General features: G+C 36.7%; 1 long non-coding RNA gene across 1 annotated transcript; it reads left to right on the forward strand.

Moving 5' to 3' along the window:
• The first annotated feature begins 312 nt into the window (after positions 1-312).
• On the forward strand, positions 313-5,009 carry LOC113355319. The gene is made up of 9 exons (XR_003362359.1): positions 313-427; positions 842-1,526; positions 1,642-1,728; positions 2,212-2,297; positions 2,387-2,457; positions 2,594-2,994; positions 3,213-3,327; positions 3,516-3,643; positions 3,779-5,009. It is a non-coding gene; the product is annotated as an uncharacterized LOC113355319 (long non-coding RNA).
• The last annotated feature ends 15,565 nt before the right edge of the window (positions 5,010-20,574 follow it).

Consider the following 20,574-nt stretch of genomic DNA (forward strand, 5'->3'; position numbering starts at 1 on the left):
TACATTTCAGCAGTTTACATTCAGCGTTGAACTTCATGTGCTTTACATTTATACTTGATTATCTGTTTATTTCTTCATACGAACATTATTTATTATAATACTCGACTAGATAATGACAAGCTCGAAGGCTTTGAGTCGATGAATCGATATAATCATCCCTTTACGCTTACGACGCACAATTTTAGAATTAGAACATGTGCGAATATTGTTTGTGAACACGTAGATGGCTTCGTGATTTATGTGTTCACATTCTTGGTTTCTATTGAACAGTGACATGATTGATATTGAAATGATTACTACAGAAATTTTAAATCGAGATGCAAGCGGAACTGAATCTTGAAATTCCATATGTTGGTTGCGTAATCATTCCAATTGTTTCCCTCCATTCAAAAGAAGGAAGCAAAGTCATTCCTGACGACAAATTGTGGTTAGTTTACTTGATTACTCATATCTTTATAATTTCTATTCATTATTCAAGTCTGGATATTCTTGTATGTGATTGTGTCGTTGATTTCTTGAATATTTCAGTCAAAATTTACAAGTATAAGTATTCTTGGATCATCATCTTTGAAATCTTGGGTTTAGTTTGTCGAATTCTTTGTAAGAAACAAATGTAGATCGTGTACTTACTACTTAGGGTTTCTTTAGTGGAAAGCACAGATATACACAAGACCTAGGATTAGATTTCAATAATTAGATGATGGATTACAAGTTTTAGAATGCACTGGTTTTTGGTAAATGCGTTCGATCATTTTTAAGCCATCCTAAAGCCATAATCGATTTGGTTGTCAGTCAAATTCCAATCTTTTGTAATTCATTTCTTTATATGTTAACTAAGCAGGTATAGACTGCTGCTGAACCAAGAGAGGCCCATTTGTTGTATGCACCCTACTCAAATAGCTACTTCTAATGCCGAGATTGTTCAGTGTTAGAGAAACATGTTAAAGAGAGTTTTCACTGCTCTCTCAAGAGTTACCATGATCAATGGCTGAACCACTGGAAACGTCATATAGCTGCCCCGTCACAGGACGACTGCATATGTCATTGATCATGGGAGTGACTGTGATTGTTCCTATTGTTCAGCTTTTGATAAGGATTCATTGGTTAACAAGAATGCAGAAATAGTACATGGATCATGGGTTAAGGCGGGTTCCTCAAAGACCTACTTACCCACAATAAAGGATTTTGGATAAAGATTAAAATTAGAAGCTGTTGCAACATTCTTTGGTGAGGGAAAACCTCGGCTGCAAACTGAAGTGAAAACAAATCATGTTATCATTCCGCCTCCTTGTCGCTATATGATTCCAGTCACACCACTGGATGGTTTTAGTAACTTTGAATTGGAATCAAAAATTTGTTTTACTAGGTCTTTTAGCGTGCTCTCATACAATATCCTTGCTGATCTGTATGTTACTCCTGGTACATACAACTACCGTCCTGCTTCGATCCTTAAATGGGAATACCGAAGCCAAAATTTACTCCATGAGATTATTAGATACGACGCAGATGTAATTTGTCTTCAGGAGGTGCGTTTTTAATGTATCTGTTATAGTTTTGTTAAGGGGAAGTCTCTGTTACTGTTTGTCTGTTGTTTCTTTACCTAGTTGACATCTGTATAATGTGTTGTTTTCTGTTAACTAGTTAGAATATGATTACTTTGAGGAGTTCTTTATGCCCAAGCTTGAAGAAATTGGCTGTTTTGGTATACACAAGTCGAAGACATTTGAGGTATGTATCTCATTTCCACATGTATTCTTGAAGTTGTAATTTTTGGTACTTTTCATTTTTGAGTCTTGATTCTGTTCTATATAGGGTATTCGGAAAAGGTTTTTCTAGTCCTTCATCTTTATCTGGATTTTAGAACGAAAATGAAGTACGTCAACCATCTCTTAGAAACAAATTTGAAAATTGCTTCTAAAAACTATTTAGGAAATGATTAGATAGCTTGCTTACCTGTTGCAATTTTAATCAAAAATGAAGTACGTCAACCATCTTTTGGTCACTATATGTGTGGGAGCTCCATAATTTTTTTCTTACACACAAGTGGGCTAATTCTGATACAATCAGATAAGCATACACCTCAAGCTGGTGCATATGGTTTCGGGCCAATCATTTGAACGATACTTTTGTGAAAATAAATAGATTGAATGTTCACTTTTGTTACTCGGTTTTTCAATTTCTCTTCTTCTTCTTATGAATTATTTTTTACAGCTGTTTACTTCCAAAAAAGGCTACGCATCTGAAAGGTGTGCAACATTTTTCGCCTTAGTAAATTCAGACTGATTAAGAAATATGAGGTAGGAACCTTGATTCTATATATGCATTACTGGTTTGAAATTTCGAATGATTCACCAGATTTAAAACATTTAGTGTTTTTTTGTTGTAGCTCAAGTTTAAAAATACTGCACAAAAAAAGCCTGGTCACTTGATGCAGAAAAGAGCCGTAGTATGATGAAGGTGATTGTTGTCCTTTTGTTGTGCTGTATGTAGAGGTTTTATCCTCTTTTATTCATTTCAATTTAGATTTTAGAATTATCAACGATGAATCTCTTTTGTTTGTCTTCATATTGACATTTAGTTGTGGGTTTTGCAGGACAATATTGCACTTACTGTAATATTGGAGGCAATTAAAGCTGAACCGGTTTCTGACACGTTAAATCATCGAATTTGTGTGGTATGGCATCCATCAAGACTTTGAGGCATAGTCATTCGTCTATTAGTTTTAGGCGTCCGATATGTTTAAATCGGTAATATCAGGCAAATGTTCATGCATCTGCGGATCCACAGAATACAGATGTAAAACTATGGCAGGTATTTTATGTTGGTTTTCAAATTGTATCCCCTTCTCAGCTTCTTATAAGAAAGCTTGACAAATTTTTTCAAGAACTTGTTACTGCAACCGGTTGGAGCCCTTATTGAAGATCTGGAGCGAAATCTAGCTCATTCAATTATTCCAGTTCTCATTTATGCGGATCTTAACTCTCTCCCAAGAAGGTTGTTCTTTTCTCTCTACTAATGAAGTTATTTTCCCTTCAAAACTTACTAGTATTGGCTGTAATTCTTGGTACAGAAAGTCCTAGGTATTATTTTAATTTAAATGCACCTCAATTCCATAAATATTGGTGCTGTTTTATTTTAAAGCTGAAGGAGGCTTCAGTCATTGGAGTTACTTCAGCAGTAACTTGAAATTGACATTTTCTTTTATGTTTTAGTGCTGCTCATACTCTTGTAGTTAATGGGTGGGTGGACCTTAAACATGAAGAATTGGTGAACACTCCTGATGGAATAATTGAACATCTCAAGGTTGCACATAAATTGCTACCTCTGGTAGGAATAATGTTTTTCCTTCTCCTCTTTTCTGTGTTCCGTGTTTTTCTCTTGGAGACTATTCAAAATATTAACACAAAATCTCAAGGCAAGCATTATGATGTTCCAATGGAAATGCAGCATTTTGAGGATGAAAACATCATGGATTTCCACATCCATGACTGATGACACTTGGATGTTGTTTACAGGCTAGTGCATATTCATCGTTTTCAAGAACGAAAAATGGCGATATGATGGATTCTGATACAAAGGAGCCTCGATTCACCACTTCTACACTCTATTTCCGCAATACAGTAGATTTACATTTTCTAAACAGGTATTTGCCATATCTTACGGACATAGTCAAATCTGCTCAAGGAAATTCCGCTTAATTTCTCTAGGTGATTAGCTAATAATTTATATCTCATGTATGATGGCGATTTTGAGTTCGAATTCTTTTATGACTTTGCAGAGGGTATGTTGAAGTGGTGGTGGCGATTGGGTAAAGAGAAGAATGCTCTTTGGGCCAAAATCATTAGAGAGAAATATGGGGATAATCGCACTGTTTGGAGAACTAAGGATTGCAAGGATCCCTATGGGGTGAGCATTTGGAGGCATATCAATTCAGTTGCTCACACCTTCTTTGGTTCTATCCAATTTAAGATTGGTAGAGGAGACACTGTTAGGCTTTGGGAGGATAAATGGTGCAGTGAAGGGATTTTGGCTTCTTTATGTCCATCGTTGTATAACATTTCGACTACTAAGCATATCTCCATTATGGATGCTGTGAGTTCTGATGAAGCCGGTACTAATTGGAATCTTGGCCTGAACAGTCGAAGGAGATTTATATGATTGTGAAATTCAACAGCTGCTAACGATTTTGCCGCTACTGGACACTATTCAGGCATCTCCGGATGAGGATGATGAAATGATTTGGGTAGGTAATAAGAATGGAGCCTACTCAGTTCAGTCAGCATATGCTAAGGAGGTTGGTTTGGCGGCGGTTAGTAAGTCCTTTCCTAGAAAAAAGATCTGGTCAATGAATTGGCCATTAAAACACGCCTTCTTCCTTTGGCAGGCGGTCCTAGATAGACTGCCTACTCTAGTGAACTTACAAAAAAGGGGCTCCGCCATTATCTCCACTAATGGCTCGCCTATTTCTAATCGGTGTATCTTCTGTGGAACTCATCCTGAGAGCAATGACCATCTGTTTATCCGCTGTGAATTTGCCATCAGCATTTGGTACTATTGCAGGAATTGCGCAAGAAAACTAGATGACGCTCCTTCTTCAGTCTTGGGTATCATTTCTAGTTGGAATTCTAGTGGTTTATCGTTTCTGGGTAAGGAGATATGGAAGAGGCTGCCTACTAGCATAATATGGAATATTTGACTCGAAATGAATAATAGGACGTTTAACGGCAAAGCTCGGCAGTGGTCTTCTCTTATTTCTGATATCAAAATTCAAACTTTCTATTGGGCTTCTTCGAAACCTGGTTTCGAAAGCATTCATCCTGAAGATGTTGTTGTTAATTGGGAGAACATTTTCTTTGAACCTCCCTAGGGGCCTTGTTTTATTTTATTTTTCTGTTGGGGTCTCTTGTCTGTCGCTTGAGTAGGCTTTCTAGGTCTGTTTTCCTAGTTTGGGGCTTACTTTGTAAGCTGTTCATTGTTTGTGGGGGTGGGGGAGCCTGGTCTCTCTCTAATTTTCTGTGTTCTTTTTTTCTAGTGGCAATTTAATTCTTTTTACGATCAAAAAAAAAACACAGAGGGTATGTTGACAGTGAAAAGTCTATTAGAACTGCTTGACGAGGAGTCTGCAATCAAACATACCGTTGTGGTCATCAGATCATATTGCATTTATGGCTGAATTCGAGTCCAAGCTAAGATCAAACTTAGTTGTGCCTTAAATTTTTGTTTGCCATTGTATCTTTCTGGGTATGGTAAACTTAACAGTTGTATTGACACTGAGTTCTGTACAAAAGAGGGATTATTCTGAGATTCAAATGTAGAATTCTTCTGCGTACACATTAAACCCAGAATAGATAAAAAAAAAAATTGATTCAAAGGCCAAAGTATTAGGATAACTTAAACCAAAAAGATACATGGACAAAAAACCAGAACTGTTATGAAAAACAAACCACATTGGACCCAGAATAGTAGTAACATTATAGAATCATCTCCATTAACATTCAAAAGTAAACCTGAGTTTCTTACACTCTCTGAATCACAGAGGCAAGAGAAAAGATAAAACTAAAACTAAAATTCAAATTAAAGTTACAGAAGGAATAACTAACTAGGACAGCTATTTAAAGAAGTCTACACGAGTGGCTCACACAGACACACAACATGAATGATGAAGCACCCTGAGCTAATTACTCTGTACCATCATCTTTTGACATTTCCTCTGCAGTCATACTAGGTATGCCATTAAATAGATGAAAAACCAGAACTGTTACGAAAAACAAACAAACCACATTGGATCCAGAATAGATGATATATTTCGAACTTCTAGCATTTCTCGGTGCGTCCGTTGAAAGGTAGCGCTCCGTTTCGCTGCTATCCCGGTAATGCGAAGACAATACCTATATAAGCCATATAAAAAAGTAGCCTGTTACAGGGGCGGCATGTTTTATTAGAGGGGCGGAATCATGCTAGTAATGTCCCTCTAGTTGGTTAGGAGATGTCCTATAGGGGTTGTAAATTTTCTAGATTACCCTTTCAGCTTTAAATGGACTAATTTTCCCCTCTTGTATTAGTTAAAAAGACTGAATTGTCCTCCATCATATTTAAACCTAATGAATGGGAAGAGAAAACAAAATCAATTTTCTTCATCTTCTTTTCCTCCATCAGAACTGTAACCTCCATTCCCATTAAAATCGAAAACTTCATCGTCTTCGATTAATCGACGATTCGCAAAATCAATAGTCGCTGATTGAAGTCTATATTAGAGATGACGAAGAAGAAGAAAGTTGACGAAGATTGTAGCGATTCTAATCAAGCAAATCCTCCAATAGGTGAAGAACAACAATTTCAATTTTAAACCCCTAAACCAGACAAATTTATTGGAATGACTTACATGAGGTATGTTTTGCGAAACCCAGTTAGGGTTTAATTTATTTTGTTTGATCTAAGTTAATTTTCTACAAAAAAAATTAGGGTTTTAGATGAAACTTAAAATTTTAAATTCTGGGTTTCTATTATTTACGGTTGGTATTAAATCAATTACGCACCGTAACTGAAGATTTTGATGTTGTTATGGTTTTTAACAATTGAATTTATTTCAAATACCAACCGTAGGTTCATAGATCTGTGAATTTTCCAGTTACGGTAATGTCGAAACCAGAATTACGAACCCTAATTCGTCCTGCATGTCTACAATTTGTTGTGCGGTTCGTATTTGTATGAAAATTACCAACCGTAATTTAGGTACTGTGTATAATGGTATGTCTTTTACCAACCGTATATAATCCTGTGGCTGAATTCATATATATTGTACGGTTCATAAGTTTAGTTTATTTATAAACTGTAATGTAGTTACAGCATGTGTTATTATCTATATTTTCAACCGTATATCATCCTGTGTCTGAAAACATAAGTATTAAATAGTGTTACGGTTATCTTGAAACGCAACTCACCAACCGTAAAATATTTACAGTTTGTCTCGATTGTCAAGTTACATACCGTAACTAGTTAAAGTTTGTGTTGATTATCACAAAGTTTGGTCATAATTTTTTTGGTTTATTTGTTTCTATTTTGTTTGTTCAACCCTTAGGAAATCAATCAATTGTATTGCTTGTGTAGGAATCCTGATAGGGTGAAGAATAAGAGAGGGAATAACTTAACTCCAATTGATCATATGCCCACCCCTTGCGGCGACAAGCATTTAGGGGTATATTATAGAGGTATCCACAAGAATGAAAAGAAGAAGAATCAATTTGAAATTAGGTTGAGAGAACCACCTGTAGCTGAATTCGGGGTTGATTTAGAAGGAGCGTAACCTAATGATCAAGAAATTGAAGAGGTGGGATTCGAAATTAACCGTGAAAGCAAAGAAAAACAAATTGTAGAGGAAGAATCTAATGATGAAGAAAAGGAAGAAAATTCTAATGAATCCGGTGATGAAGAAGAGGAGTCAAATGATGAAGAAGAGGAGGAAGAGGAAGAAAATGATGAAGAGGAGGGAGAGGAAGTAAATGATGAAGAGGGGGATGAGGAAGCAAATGATGAAGAGGGAGAACAAAACAAGGAGAAAGAAATTATTGTAGCTATAGCTCCAGTTAAGACAGTTAAAGAAAAGCAGCCGAGAAAGGAACCCACACCAAAAAGGATGCATATTCCTAAAGGAAAAGACTTGTTGTTGCCACCGAAGAAGAATAGAAGACCTCGGGGCGAGGCCCCAGATAAGTCCTCAATCTTATTTGGTTATACCAATTCTTGGGCCGCAAAAGTCTGTGAGACCAGGGTATGATTTTATTCTTAAAACATTGTTATAACTTATTTCGATTCATTTTGTTTGTATTTTTGTATATTTTTGTATATCTCAGTTTAACAAAATATGTTTTTATTTTTTTAGGATCATGCAAGGGAGAAAAAATTGCTCAAGCATCAAAGGGATAAATATTGTCCATTAGGTGAAGAATGTGCTTTTGTTCGGGATCTAGTGGTTAGTTCAGGATTAGGGCCTGAAATTCTGAATGCCCAAGCAAAGTATGATAGTGTTATGGTCTCTGCCTTCAGGGAAAGACATTGGATTGAAACGGATACGTTTCATCTCCCATTTGGAAAGATGACAATAATACCGGACGATGTGAAGCAAATTCTTGACTTGGAAGTTGAAGGAAAATCTATGGCAGAAGGTTTCGACAACAACATGTCTTGGACTGATCTTTACAGCCTTGTTGAAGAAACACTTGGGTGGGAGAAAGACGAAACCGAGATGGATTTTCGGTTGGCCGCTAGTTATGACCCAAAAGAACCACATGATCAACCTATCATCAGAAAGCTATTGTTGAATAATTTGAAGGCGAAGTTTGGAGACACGCTCAAAAAGGAATTGGCAGGTTAGGTGATAGAGGAAACAAGATCTAGGCGTACATCCACAGTGTATTTGTTGTATTCTATTGGGACCGTATTCATGCCCGATAACTCGGGAAATAGGGTGAATATTCATTACCTACAATTGTTGAAGGATTTGAACAAGACCAGAGAGTATTCGTGGGGAAATGCCACCCTCGCGTATTTACTTGACAGCCTAAGAAAGGCCTCGAGGGTTGGAGCTACTAAAATTGCTGGGAATGTTGCGCTTCTAATGGTAAGTTTGGTTACATTTTATTATTTTTTTATTATATGATAGTTTGTTATATTTATCATTTTTAGTCATGTGCCAATTGTTTAAATTTTTTAGGCATGGGTGTATGACCACTTTCCGAGCCTGAGACCTTCCACTGAATGGGAAGAAGATTATTATGGCCCTATATGAAAGAAGTTCAAGTTCACTGGTAGACTAAAAAGGAACAAAGAAGAGAGGCTCATTCAAGTAAGGGAGGAAATAGATGCTTTCACTGTTGAAGATGTTATCTTTAACCCTTATTTGAGGATTCAAAATGGAGTTGATGTTCGTCAGTTCACACAGACCGCAGGATAAAACGGACCATTGTATCATCCCACAGGTTATGTTATGACCAATCCTCGTCGAACTCTACGCCAAATTGCTCATATTCAAGAAAAGGTCATTAAGGAAAACTTCAAATTATCCAAGGAAGGATCCACAACAAAAGGACCCACCATTGTACTCAACTTCCGCCTAACTCCGACAATTGATGCTTGGAACAATCGCCATGACAAAAAATACCAACTCGCAGCAGAAGAAGCAACGACTTGTAACAACACGAAAGAAGCTGCTCATGATTACATAGATTGGTATTATCATTTTGGTCACTGTTAGTGGTAGAAGTTTAGCTTTGAAGCTTTGGAATGATTGAGCAGTGGGGAGAAACTAGTGCTCACTAGTGACTGTGAGCAAACTAGTTCTCTTCCCACTCTAGTAGTATGCCTAGGCTCACCTTCACCATCTCACCTTCACCATCTCCCCTGCCCTTGGTTTAGGCCTTGGTTCACTTCCATTCTGTTTAGTTTCATTGTTTTGCTTTTGTTTAGTTTCACTTTGTTCCATTCTATTTAGTTTCATTGATCTGTTTACTTTTGTTCTGTTTAGTTCATTTTGTTCATAGTTACTGTTTACTTTTGATTCTGTTCACTGTCCAAATTCAATTCTATTTTGTGTCACAAAAGCCCACTGTAAATTCTTAAGGTTATAGCCAAAGGCTAAAAGCCCAAGTCACTTCAGGCCCAGTCCAGTTCATTGTTTGAGCCTGAGCCCAAGTTCACAGTTAACCAAAGCCCAGGTGAAAGGCTAATTTCAGTTCACTGAGCCCAAGCCTAAGTTTAAGGCCAAAGCCTAGTTCACAGTTCATTCCAAAATCATTCAAAGGCCCAAGGCCCAAAGCACTTCATTATCACACAAGCCCATAGTCCAAAACAGAAGCTTAATCATAACCCATTGGTATCCAAAGTCCATTGGTACCCAAAGCCCAACAATAGCAATTTAGAGCCCAAATAGCTAGAGAACTCCAAACACACCCATTGGTATCCAAAGTCCATTGGTACCCAAAGCCCAACAATAGCAATTTAGGCCCGCGTTTCATTGCGCTTTAATTTTATACACATCTCCGGGCCCACCAAGTTTTTGGCGCCGTTGCCGGGGATAATTTTTAGGACCTTTTAGAAGCCTACCATTACTTATAGGTAACAATCACCTTTGGAGTGTATCCCTTTGCGTAGAATAACTTCACTTGTTCTAGTGCCCACACATAGATCTCTTCGAGCTCATTTTTCAAGAAGCAAAAACCAACACTAAAAGGACAATTGGTAGAAGTTTGCCCGACAATGTTCAACAACGGCTTCTCAAACTTGTTGTTTTTGTATGTGAATCCATTAAAAACACTTGGTCAGAGCACCTTGCCAACTTTACAAACTATGAATGAGCCAATAAGAGATGTTTTATTCGTCCTTTCTCATCTTCATCGTGGAAAACCAAGTAATTATGCTTCTCCCCCAAATGCCTTAATTGTTGCATTTCGTTCCTTTGTTCCCATTTATTATTCTTCAATTTTGTTCTTGCGTTGTAGATGTTAGCCAAAGTAGAAGCATTTTGTGGGTTTCTTTGCTTTAAGTGAACGAGGATATCAATGGGCTTCATACGATTTTGGGTCATTGACTCTACGATCATCTCTTCTTCTTCAGTACGGCGTCCAGCATAAGGGTGTGTTAGCAAACTCTCCGGTATAAGGTGGTTATGACTACCGCATACAACTTTCTTAAAAAACCACTTTTTTGCCGCGTCCCTTTTAAATTGAAGCTTGAAGGGGCATCAGGTCTTCTTAGTGAAAGTAGTATTCTTCCTCTTTGTCTTTGCTTCACGCATGGTACCTTTTTTTGCGTGACTTTTATGTTGTCCACTACACTCGCAAACCATTTGAAAGTTGTTGTCATTAGTGGTATGATTACAAACTATGATACACATAATCAACTTGCCCCGTTCTCTAGTCCACTGCTTTGCATCATATTTCTCCTCCCATGTCTCCTCAGTTAAATAGTCAAAGCTAGAATCTTCGGTGAGAACTTCATTTGCTAAAGGTTTTTCATCCATTAGGGGAGGTTCATCCACAACCTGGAAAAAAGTATACCCACATTAGTGTAAAGGAGGCAACAACATGACAACACATATAGAGTTACGATTGGCTATGAAACCGCGGGACAACCGTAAATTAGTTATGGTCCAAGATTATTTTCAAATACGAACCGTAACTGACGTACGGTTGGTCTCGATTTTCAAATTACGAACCGTAAATACATCAAACATATCGTAATTACACATTTCCAACTGTAGCAAATATTTGAAAACATACAGAGTCATTTACGATGCAAAACTAAAATAAAAGATGAACGTAGAATGATTTACGGTTGGTAATGGTTTTCGGCTTACCAACCGTAAATAGTGCAGTAAATACCGCCATGCACATGATGTGTTATGGTTGGTAACTACTAAACGCCATAAACAACCGTAAATCTTAGTTATGGTTCATCTCGCGTATTCATTTACCTACCTTAACTGGTTTGACATTTGGGTTTTCCCCAAATTTAACCAGATACAGTTGGTAGTTCATCTTTTACGAACCTTAACTGATACTTATGGTTGGTTACGAGCAAAATTCCAACCCTAATTAGCACTGAAAATGCAAAAAAATAGAATTTTTTGCGTACTTTAGATAACTTTGAGCCACAAAAAGCTAGTTGGGACTAATTTAGAAGTATACCTGGTCATTTTCAGTGCTTGGTTCTTCACTTTGTTGGTTAATTTCTTCAATTGATTGAGATTGATCTTCACTTTGGGTTAAAACATCTCTACCATGTAACAAATACTCCATATCCGGATCTCCATCAAGAGGTATGTAGTATTTGTTTTCTCTATCATATGGAGATTCACCCATCTCAAATTTTTCACTGGAATCACTCATTTTGGTTGAATGAATCAAAATCTAGGGTTTCACAAATATCACAAAAGTTTTTATTTTCTTCTCCTCTAAACTTTTTTTTTAAACTCTAAAAATATGATTTTGTGTTGATTTAGAGTAAATATAACTGAAATTTAATCATTAATACTAAACTAGATTATCAACACTAAACTAGTTTATCAATACTAAACTATGTAAGGGTTAATTAGTCATTATCAATTTTCTTTCGATAAGGGGCACTTGAAATTATCATGTAATGACTTTTTGTACTATTAGGTTCTGCCCCTATAGCGGGTTACATAAAAAAACCAATACCAACGCGCCACTGAGCACCCCTATTATGATCTTATTTACCGTACTGAGCTCTACTTTGTGGTGATGGTGATGATAAGGAATGCTCTTAGAAGTTTAGAGAGAAAGATATTGGTTTTGAGTATGAAAAGACATGAGGTACTGGCATCTATAATGCAACTAAAGTTTAGAGTTGATGTTGATCTTTAACAAAAACTTCCTGATTACCTCGTTGCAATTACTAACTTCACCCATGCACTTACCTAAAATAGAATCAATATGAAAACATTAAGAATGCTCAGAAGTTTAGAGAGAGATATTGTTTCTGAATATGAAAACATTAACATGATGGTAACGACGTTTATATTGGAATTAAAGGTTTAAAGTTTAAATTGATCTTTAACAAAATCATTCCTGATTAACTTATTTACTAACCCTTTGTTGGAATATTTTCAACGCCGCTAACCAAAGGGGGGTCCTGGGGGGCATCGCCCCCCAGGCTGTGGTCGACCTGACAGGTTTTATTTGGCCGATAAAAGCCTGTTCGAAAATTTGGTTTTATTTGGTGAAGGTTTTATTTGATATGAAGGATTTAGGAGAGGCTGATGTAATCTTGGGAATTAAGATCCTAAGAAAGGGAGATGAGTTGTTTTTAACTCAATCTCATTATATTGAGAAATTTCTCAAGAAATATGGTCACTTTGATGACAATCCAGCACCTACTCCTTTAGACCATACTATCAAGTTAATGAAGAACACCGGCCGTACTCATGCTCAACTTGAGTATTCTAGTGTTATTGGGAGTCTTATGTACGCTATGCATTGCACAAGACCGGACATAGCCCAAGCCGTGGGAATATTATGTCGTTTCTCAAGTAATGTGGGTGATTTGCATGGTTCTGCCACTCGTGGTGGAAATAAGTATTATGTCACTTTTATAGAAGATAGTACTAGATATGCTTATACATATTTAATGAAATCTAAGGATGAAGTCTTTGATAAATTTAGGATTTATAAAGCAGAAGTAGAGACACAATTAGAGCACAAAATTAAGATTTTACGTTCTGATCGTGGTGGTGAATACTTTCCTACTGAATTTAATTCCTTTTGTCAAGAGCATGGTTTAGTTCATCAACGTACTGCACCTTACACACCTCAACAAAATGGTATGGCTGAAAGGAAAAATAGAACTTTGATTGATATGGTTAATTGCATGCTTATAAGTTCTGGTTTGCCTAATTCTTTGTGGGGTGAAGCTATGTTGTCTGCATGTTATATTTTGAATAGAATTCCTTTGAAAAAGAAGAGTGTTTCTCCTTATGAGTTGTGGTTTAAGAGGAAACCAAACTTGAGAAGACTTAAAGTCTGGGGTTGTTTAGCATATGTTCGAAAGCCTGATCCCAAAAGACCAAAGTTGGGAAACAGGGCTTATAAATGTGCTTTTGTGGGATACTCTCTTAATAGTATCACCTACAGATTTATAAACCTTGACACTTTTGAGATTATAGAATCTGTAGATGTGGAATTCTTTGAGAACTTAAATAGGAACAGTTCTCAAATGCAACCCATGGAGAATCCATTGTTACCTGATCTAGAACCTATGGAGATTGATAACAATGATGAAAATCCCTCTCCTACTCATGACAATGATATTTCAGTGCCTACTGAAGATATCGAACCTAGAAGGAGTAAGAGAGGAAGGATTGAGAAAAAGCCTGATCCAAACTTTATTTATTACCTTGTAGAGGCAAATAAGAATAGAATTCTTAGTGTTAACCAGTATGTTATGCATACTGATGATGACCCTAAAACTTATGCTGAAGCCATGAGTTCTAGAGATGCAAATTTCTGGAAAGAAGCCATCAATGATGAAAAGCATTCGCTTTTGACTAACGGGACTTGGGTATTAGTAAATTTACCTCCTGGTGCTAAAGCAATAGGAAGTAAATGGATATTCAAGAGAAAGTTGAGAGCTGATGGTGAAGTTGATAAGTTTAAGGCAAGGCTAGTTCCAAGGGTTATAAACAAAGACATGGTATTGATTACTTTGATACATATGCTCCTGTTGCCCGCATCTCATCCATTCGTTGCTTGATTGCACTTGCTTCTATTCATAAGTTGGTTGTGCATCAAATGGATGTCAAAACTGCTTTTCTAAATGGGGATTTAGAAGAAGAGATATATATGGAACAACCTGAAGGTTTCATATTACCAGGCCAAGAGAAGAAAGTTTGCAAGTTAGTGAAATCTCTCTATGGTTTGAAGCAAGCCCCTATGCAATGGCATGAGAAGTTTGATAAAGTAGTTTTGTCATATGGTTTTGTGGTGAATGATGCGGACAAATGTATCTATAGTAAGCATGATAGTTCTGGTTGTGTGATTCTCTGTTTGTATGTTGATGATATGTTAATCTTTGGGTCTGACATATCTGTTGTGGAAGAAACAAAGAAGTTTCTTAGTTCTAACTTTGATATGAAGGATTTAGGAGAGGCTGATGTAATCTTGGGAATTAAGATCCTAAGAAAGGGAGATGAGTTGGTTTTAACTCAATCTCATTATATTGAGAAATTTCTCAAGAAATATGGTCACTTTGATGACAATCCAGCACCTACTCCTTTAGACCATACTATCAAGTTAATGAAGAACACCGGCCGTACTCATGCTCAACTTGAGTATTCTAGTGTTATTGGGAGTCTTATGTACGCTATGCATTGCACAAGACCGGACATAGCCCAAGCCGTGGGAATATTATGTCGTTTCTCAAGTAATCCAGGATATGAACACTGGAAAGCAGTTTCAAGAGTTATGGCTTACTTGAAAGGAACAATAAATTTTGGTTTGCATTACCAAGGCTATCCCGCTGCACTAGAGGGGTACAGCGATGCTAACTGGAACAATGTAGAATCAAATTCCAAGTCAACTTCTGGATGGATTTTTACATTAGGGGGTGCTGCTGTGTCTTGGAGTTCCAAGAAGCAGACTTGTATTTCTGATTCAACAATGTTGTCAGAATTGATAGCTTTAACTGATGCATGTAAGGAGGCAGATTGGCTTAGAAACCTACTTATGGAAATTCCTTTTTGGAAGAAGCCAACTCCGGCGGTCTTGATTAATTGTGATAATCAAGCTACAATCTATAATGTCTCTAATAAGACTTATAATGGAAAGTCTAGACATGCAAGTCTTAGACACTACATGGTTAGGCAACTACTCAAGAGGGGAGTAGTTACGGTTAACTTTATTGAATCAAAGAGGAATTTGGCAGACCCATTTACGAAAAGTCTACCAAGTTCAGTGGTTTCAATAAAAAGGAAAGAAATGGGACTAAGGTCTGTGAAGGAAGTTTGATCTCCCATAGCAGAAACCCAACCTATGTTTTGAAAAGGATAAACAAGGTTCAATGTGGTACCAACAAGTTATGGATGTGGATTATGGAGCACTAATATAAAAACTTCCCATTTCTTATTAGTGCTGGTTTCTGCAAGAAAATAGGATGGATGTAAATCCTTAATGAGTCTATGATTAGTAAAAGGTGTATCGCAGAAACACCTTCGAGACTTACCTATATGAGTATGGAAATAAGGCCGTTTCCTAAGAGAAGAAGACCGTTCTCTAAAGAAGACTCATGAACAAGGATATAAGCACATGGCCATTAACGTGCTTGGCTACAGAACACATGATTTTATGAAATCAATATGTGTGGAGACTCCGGTTTTATCATAAGGGGTACTTGGTTCAAGACTGGTTTCACCATAGAACCTCGATAAGGCTTTGAGTTTCTTACACTAAGTGAAGGTTCAAATCCAAAAGATACCTATCATTTATGTGTTGATTTCAACGATGATGCTTAGTCTCAATTGTGCTTGAACTACGTTGGCTTGATCCCACTCGGGTACGTAGGCAGTCACTTCGGTGATGCAGTCACTCTGATTTAAAAGTTTTAACTTTGTTTTATGGTTTTTGAAAATAGGGGGAGAATGTTGGAATATTTTCAACGCCGCTAACCAAAGGGGGGTCCTGGGGGGCATCGCCCCCCAGGCTGTGGTCGACATGACAGGTCAGGTCGTGGGGGTCCAGGGGAGACCGCCCTGGTGGGGGTTTCAAGGGGGCAACGCCCCCGGAAGAATTTTTGAACTGAAGGTTTTATTTGGCCGATAAAAGCCTGTTCGAAAATTTCGAATCCAAAAGACACCATTGATGTCTGTTGATGAAGGAACCTGACGTTCGTGAATAGAAACCTGTTGGCGAATAAAAACCTATTCCCAACAGGTGCAAAACCCTTTATAAATAGCTTCTCCCAGTTTCGTTTAACATATAAGAAAAATCAATCTGTTTTCTCTGTTTCAAAAAGCATCATCAGAAATCAGAAATCTCTTTGTGTGTTCTTGATTGAATCAAGGGGTACAAACCTTGAATTCAGTTTTCGTTGCAGGGCTTTCATTGTATCCTGAAGGCAATATTTCGCATACCTGTTGTAATCGCCAATTGTTATTGGGAGGGTAGAAATATTTGTCTAAAAGAAATTTATACAAGCCTTGAAAGTTTTGGAGTGCAACACTTTCTTCTCTGTGTCATTCATCCTTTGTGAAACCCAATTTTTCCAACACCCTTCACCCATACGCTTAGCTAAAATAGAACAAAGTGATGTTGATCTTAAATGAAATCCTTCCTGATTATCAACACTTTGGGGTTTTGCAACCACCCTAGTTTCCCTTGACTACAAGTGTGCTTTCCGATTTGTTTACGTTATGGCCAGGCTTAACACATGCACGTTTATAAGTATATAAATGCGAAAAGAAATTTATTCCTGACATCTTTGAATAGATGGCCTAGTTGAACCTAGTTGAAGTTTGCACATACACTTCATTGAAATGAGATTATTTCAGTCGGTTTACCAACTTTGGATTCCACTAGTCTATGCTACAATAAGAATTGCATTCAAATGAATCACTTAAGTTAAGAAAAAACAAACAACAAGGATTCCTTGTTTTGCTTTCTCTTTTTCTATTACTTGTTTTACTTTCTTTTTCTCTCCTGGGATAATAACTAGGAGGAGTCCAAATTTGTGCACCCCTCTAAAATTGGAGTGCACATTCCTCCCCTCCTATTGGAGGGATTTTGGGCACAAAACCAGATTTTTGTTTTTATAAAACCGCCTATTAATTCTCTCCTTCTCTCCTCCTCTCTTTCCGCTCGTCTTCTCTCTCCGCTCATTCTATTATTTTGTAAAAATCATGAGTGTTTATGAATTCACTCCAATGTGATAGCATACGATCAACTTCCTGTAAATTATATTTGAATAATGAGATTTCGTGCTCTGATCAAAAAAAAAAGAAGAAAAACATGATCATAACAACTAGTCCCGGACGCCGGGCGTACTTCTTGTACTTTGAAATTTCCTATCTATACATGTAACTCTGATAAAGGTTTTTAGAGCAACTACAGTGGACGACTAAACCCAAATTTTTAGTCGAGTGGGCTGGCGTATTGGGACGGACCATCGATCAAAATTTGATCAAAGAGTAAAACCCTGACCAAATTTGGTCGGCAATCAAGACCAAACCCAAATATAGTCGGGCGTTTATATAATGTCCGCCTACCCGACGGGCGTCGGTATAATGTCCGTTTGTAGCCGCGCGTTCGTAAAGTTAACGCCTGATGCAGGGGCGTTGGTATAATGTCCGCCTGGATGGGGCGTTGGTATAATGTCTGCCTGGATGGGGCGTACGTAAAGTTAACGCCGGGCACCCAGACGTACATAATGTTAACGCCTCTCTTGGGGCGTTGATATAGTCATGGCCTAACTTCACAAAGTTTTCAAAACTTTGCTTGGGGCGTTAACTTTATCAACGCCCCATTTTTTTTTTTTTTTTTTTTTTGAATATGTCGGGCGGAATCTTTACAAACGCCCCATGTCAGGCGTTATCTTTATCAACGCCTGATTCCAGGCGTAAACTTTATCAACGCGCGACCAAATATACTCTTTTCCCACTACGCCAAATGACGGACTAAACCCAAATTTGATCTTTTTTTTTTGGTATTTGATCTTTGGTTATACTCGCACCACCGTGGACGCTCTTAGTCCATGAATTTAATTTCCGTGAACATGTGAAGTTTATTAATTAGCACCTTAGTCTCCAATAGCAAATTCAAACTCAATCAGAATCATGGAAACTCTATAATATTAATTTTCAATAAACACCCAAATTTCTGTATAATAAGAACTAGGAAAGCTATTAAAACTTGGTTCTATAACTTCTATTCCTTTTTTGGTGGTGGGGGGGAAAGGATTCCTCAGATAACAAAGATTTCATGTAAGGTTGATTTGAATTTGAGATTTTCAATTCAGCATCAAATCTAATCAGCTGAGTATATAGTGATCCAAAGAAAATGTAAGGCTAACTAGAGATTTGATGATATATAATTATATACACCCATGCTCAGCATTATCAACAAGCTAATCATAAATAGAGATTTGATTTAATGGTCCCTAAACATTCTTAAGATTTTCATGAATCCGAGATTCACGATCTGTAACTCCTGTGGAACGAAAAGTTAATAGGAACATTAAAAGTAAAAGAAGATGGTGGAGCGAGAAACGGATAGAGAGAATTTTTATTTCTCTGTTCTTTTTTATTTTTGGGAGTGAAAACCGGAAGTTAAAATTAAAAATAAAGTCAAATAGTGGTTTTGCGGCCAACAATTCCTCCAATAGGGAGGGGAGGAATGTGGACCCCGATTTTACAGGGGTGCACAAATTTGGACTCAACTAGGAACTTTAAAATTATCATATGGATAATAATACTGGCTGCGTTACTTTTTAATATGCCAGTTTTCTTTTTTTGAGAAAATTAAGGAAATTAAGAGAACCAATTATTGAAAGTGGTCCTCTAAACACTTGTCAATAAAAGAAGTGAAGTGAAATGGTCCCCATGACACTTGTCAGCCAAATAAATAAGTGAAATGGTTCACATAACACTTGTCATCAAAAGAAGTTAAAAGAAAAGTGGTACAAGAAAATTAAAGTAACATTTGACTTTCCCAATTAGAAAACTGGGCTATTTTTTTGAAATATTTATTTATAGAAACTGGCCTGTTAAAAAGTAACGGAGGGAGTAACTAGTAAAATTTTAAGTATATTTTACAATTATATCTTTACGGATAAGAACTAGTGAATTTTAGATATAATTAGTCAAATCACATGAATTCTACTCTTCTAATAAGCGTTATTTAACGTTTGGTACCCATCAATATCCAACACCTAGCTTTGGTATCCAATACTTAAAAAATTAAGGGTCGGTATCTAAACCAACTATTGACTGTCAAACACTCCATTTGACCAATTATTTTATTTTATTTTTTTCAATTTTCTACTAAAATAATTGATTTTATAATTTTACCCTTTAATGAAACCCATAGTTTACTGAAGCACAACACCGTCATTAATGGCGGAAAGAACATAACATGGCAGAGATAATTCGTGACAGAAAGTTTTGCAGTTTGAATCTCTAATCTATGATCTTGCATTAGTTCTCGAATTTTTCTTGGAGTAATGTAATCTAGTAATTTCAAACAGTTCAAATACCTACAAAAGTGAAAATAAATTATCATAAAAATCATACGTAATATCCTGATTTTAACACTATTATAGTGCTTAGTATATGATGATCATTTTTTTTAGCATATGAAACCTACGACAAAATGCACATGTTAAACTAGAAAATCGCTCTGAACATCAAGACATTAGTTTAATTCATAAAGTAAAGCATCTAGAACATCATTCAAGTTAAATTAGGTCAAATACAGATCTCTTTCACCAAAACTAAGATTCATCGTTGCGTCAACCAAATCTTTCATACATCCACATGAACTAACAAAACAACACACGAACAACCTCCTAACTGACTGCAACTATTTTTTCGTCCAACTTTCTCTAACTGTTTCTTCTTTATGTTCTTAAAATCCGAATCACACAAGGTGAAATTTTAGAATCGAGATATATATCAAGAGAATATAAGACCCTAATCGACCTAATAACAGTATCAACAGGTGTTACCTCATCCTGTTCCTTCCATTAAACCCAATCATTTTCTCGCCCTCCTTATTACCTTAATTACTTCTAAGAATTTCCCATAGTTTCTCAACCCAAGATTCAATTCTCCATCTTCTTCTCAAACAATTACTTCAAGGTTTTAGCTCAATTTATCGATATATACTTCGAAATCAATTTATTATTTTTTTCGTTTTTGTTTTTCTAGGGTTTGTTGATATGAATTTTTGGAATTATTTATATGGTATTATTGATAATATTGATGTTGTAAATGGCGGAGGATAATTGGGTTTGGTATTGGGAGAATAATTTGGGCAAGATTCGACAAGAGTTGTTGTGGGGAATTGAGATTTT

This window comes from Papaver somniferum, chromosome 3 (assembly GCF_003573695.1).
Source record: "Papaver somniferum cultivar HN1 chromosome 3, ASM357369v1, whole genome shotgun sequence".
Classification (NCBI taxonomy): Eukaryota; Viridiplantae; Streptophyta; class Magnoliopsida; order Ranunculales; family Papaveraceae; genus Papaver; species Papaver somniferum.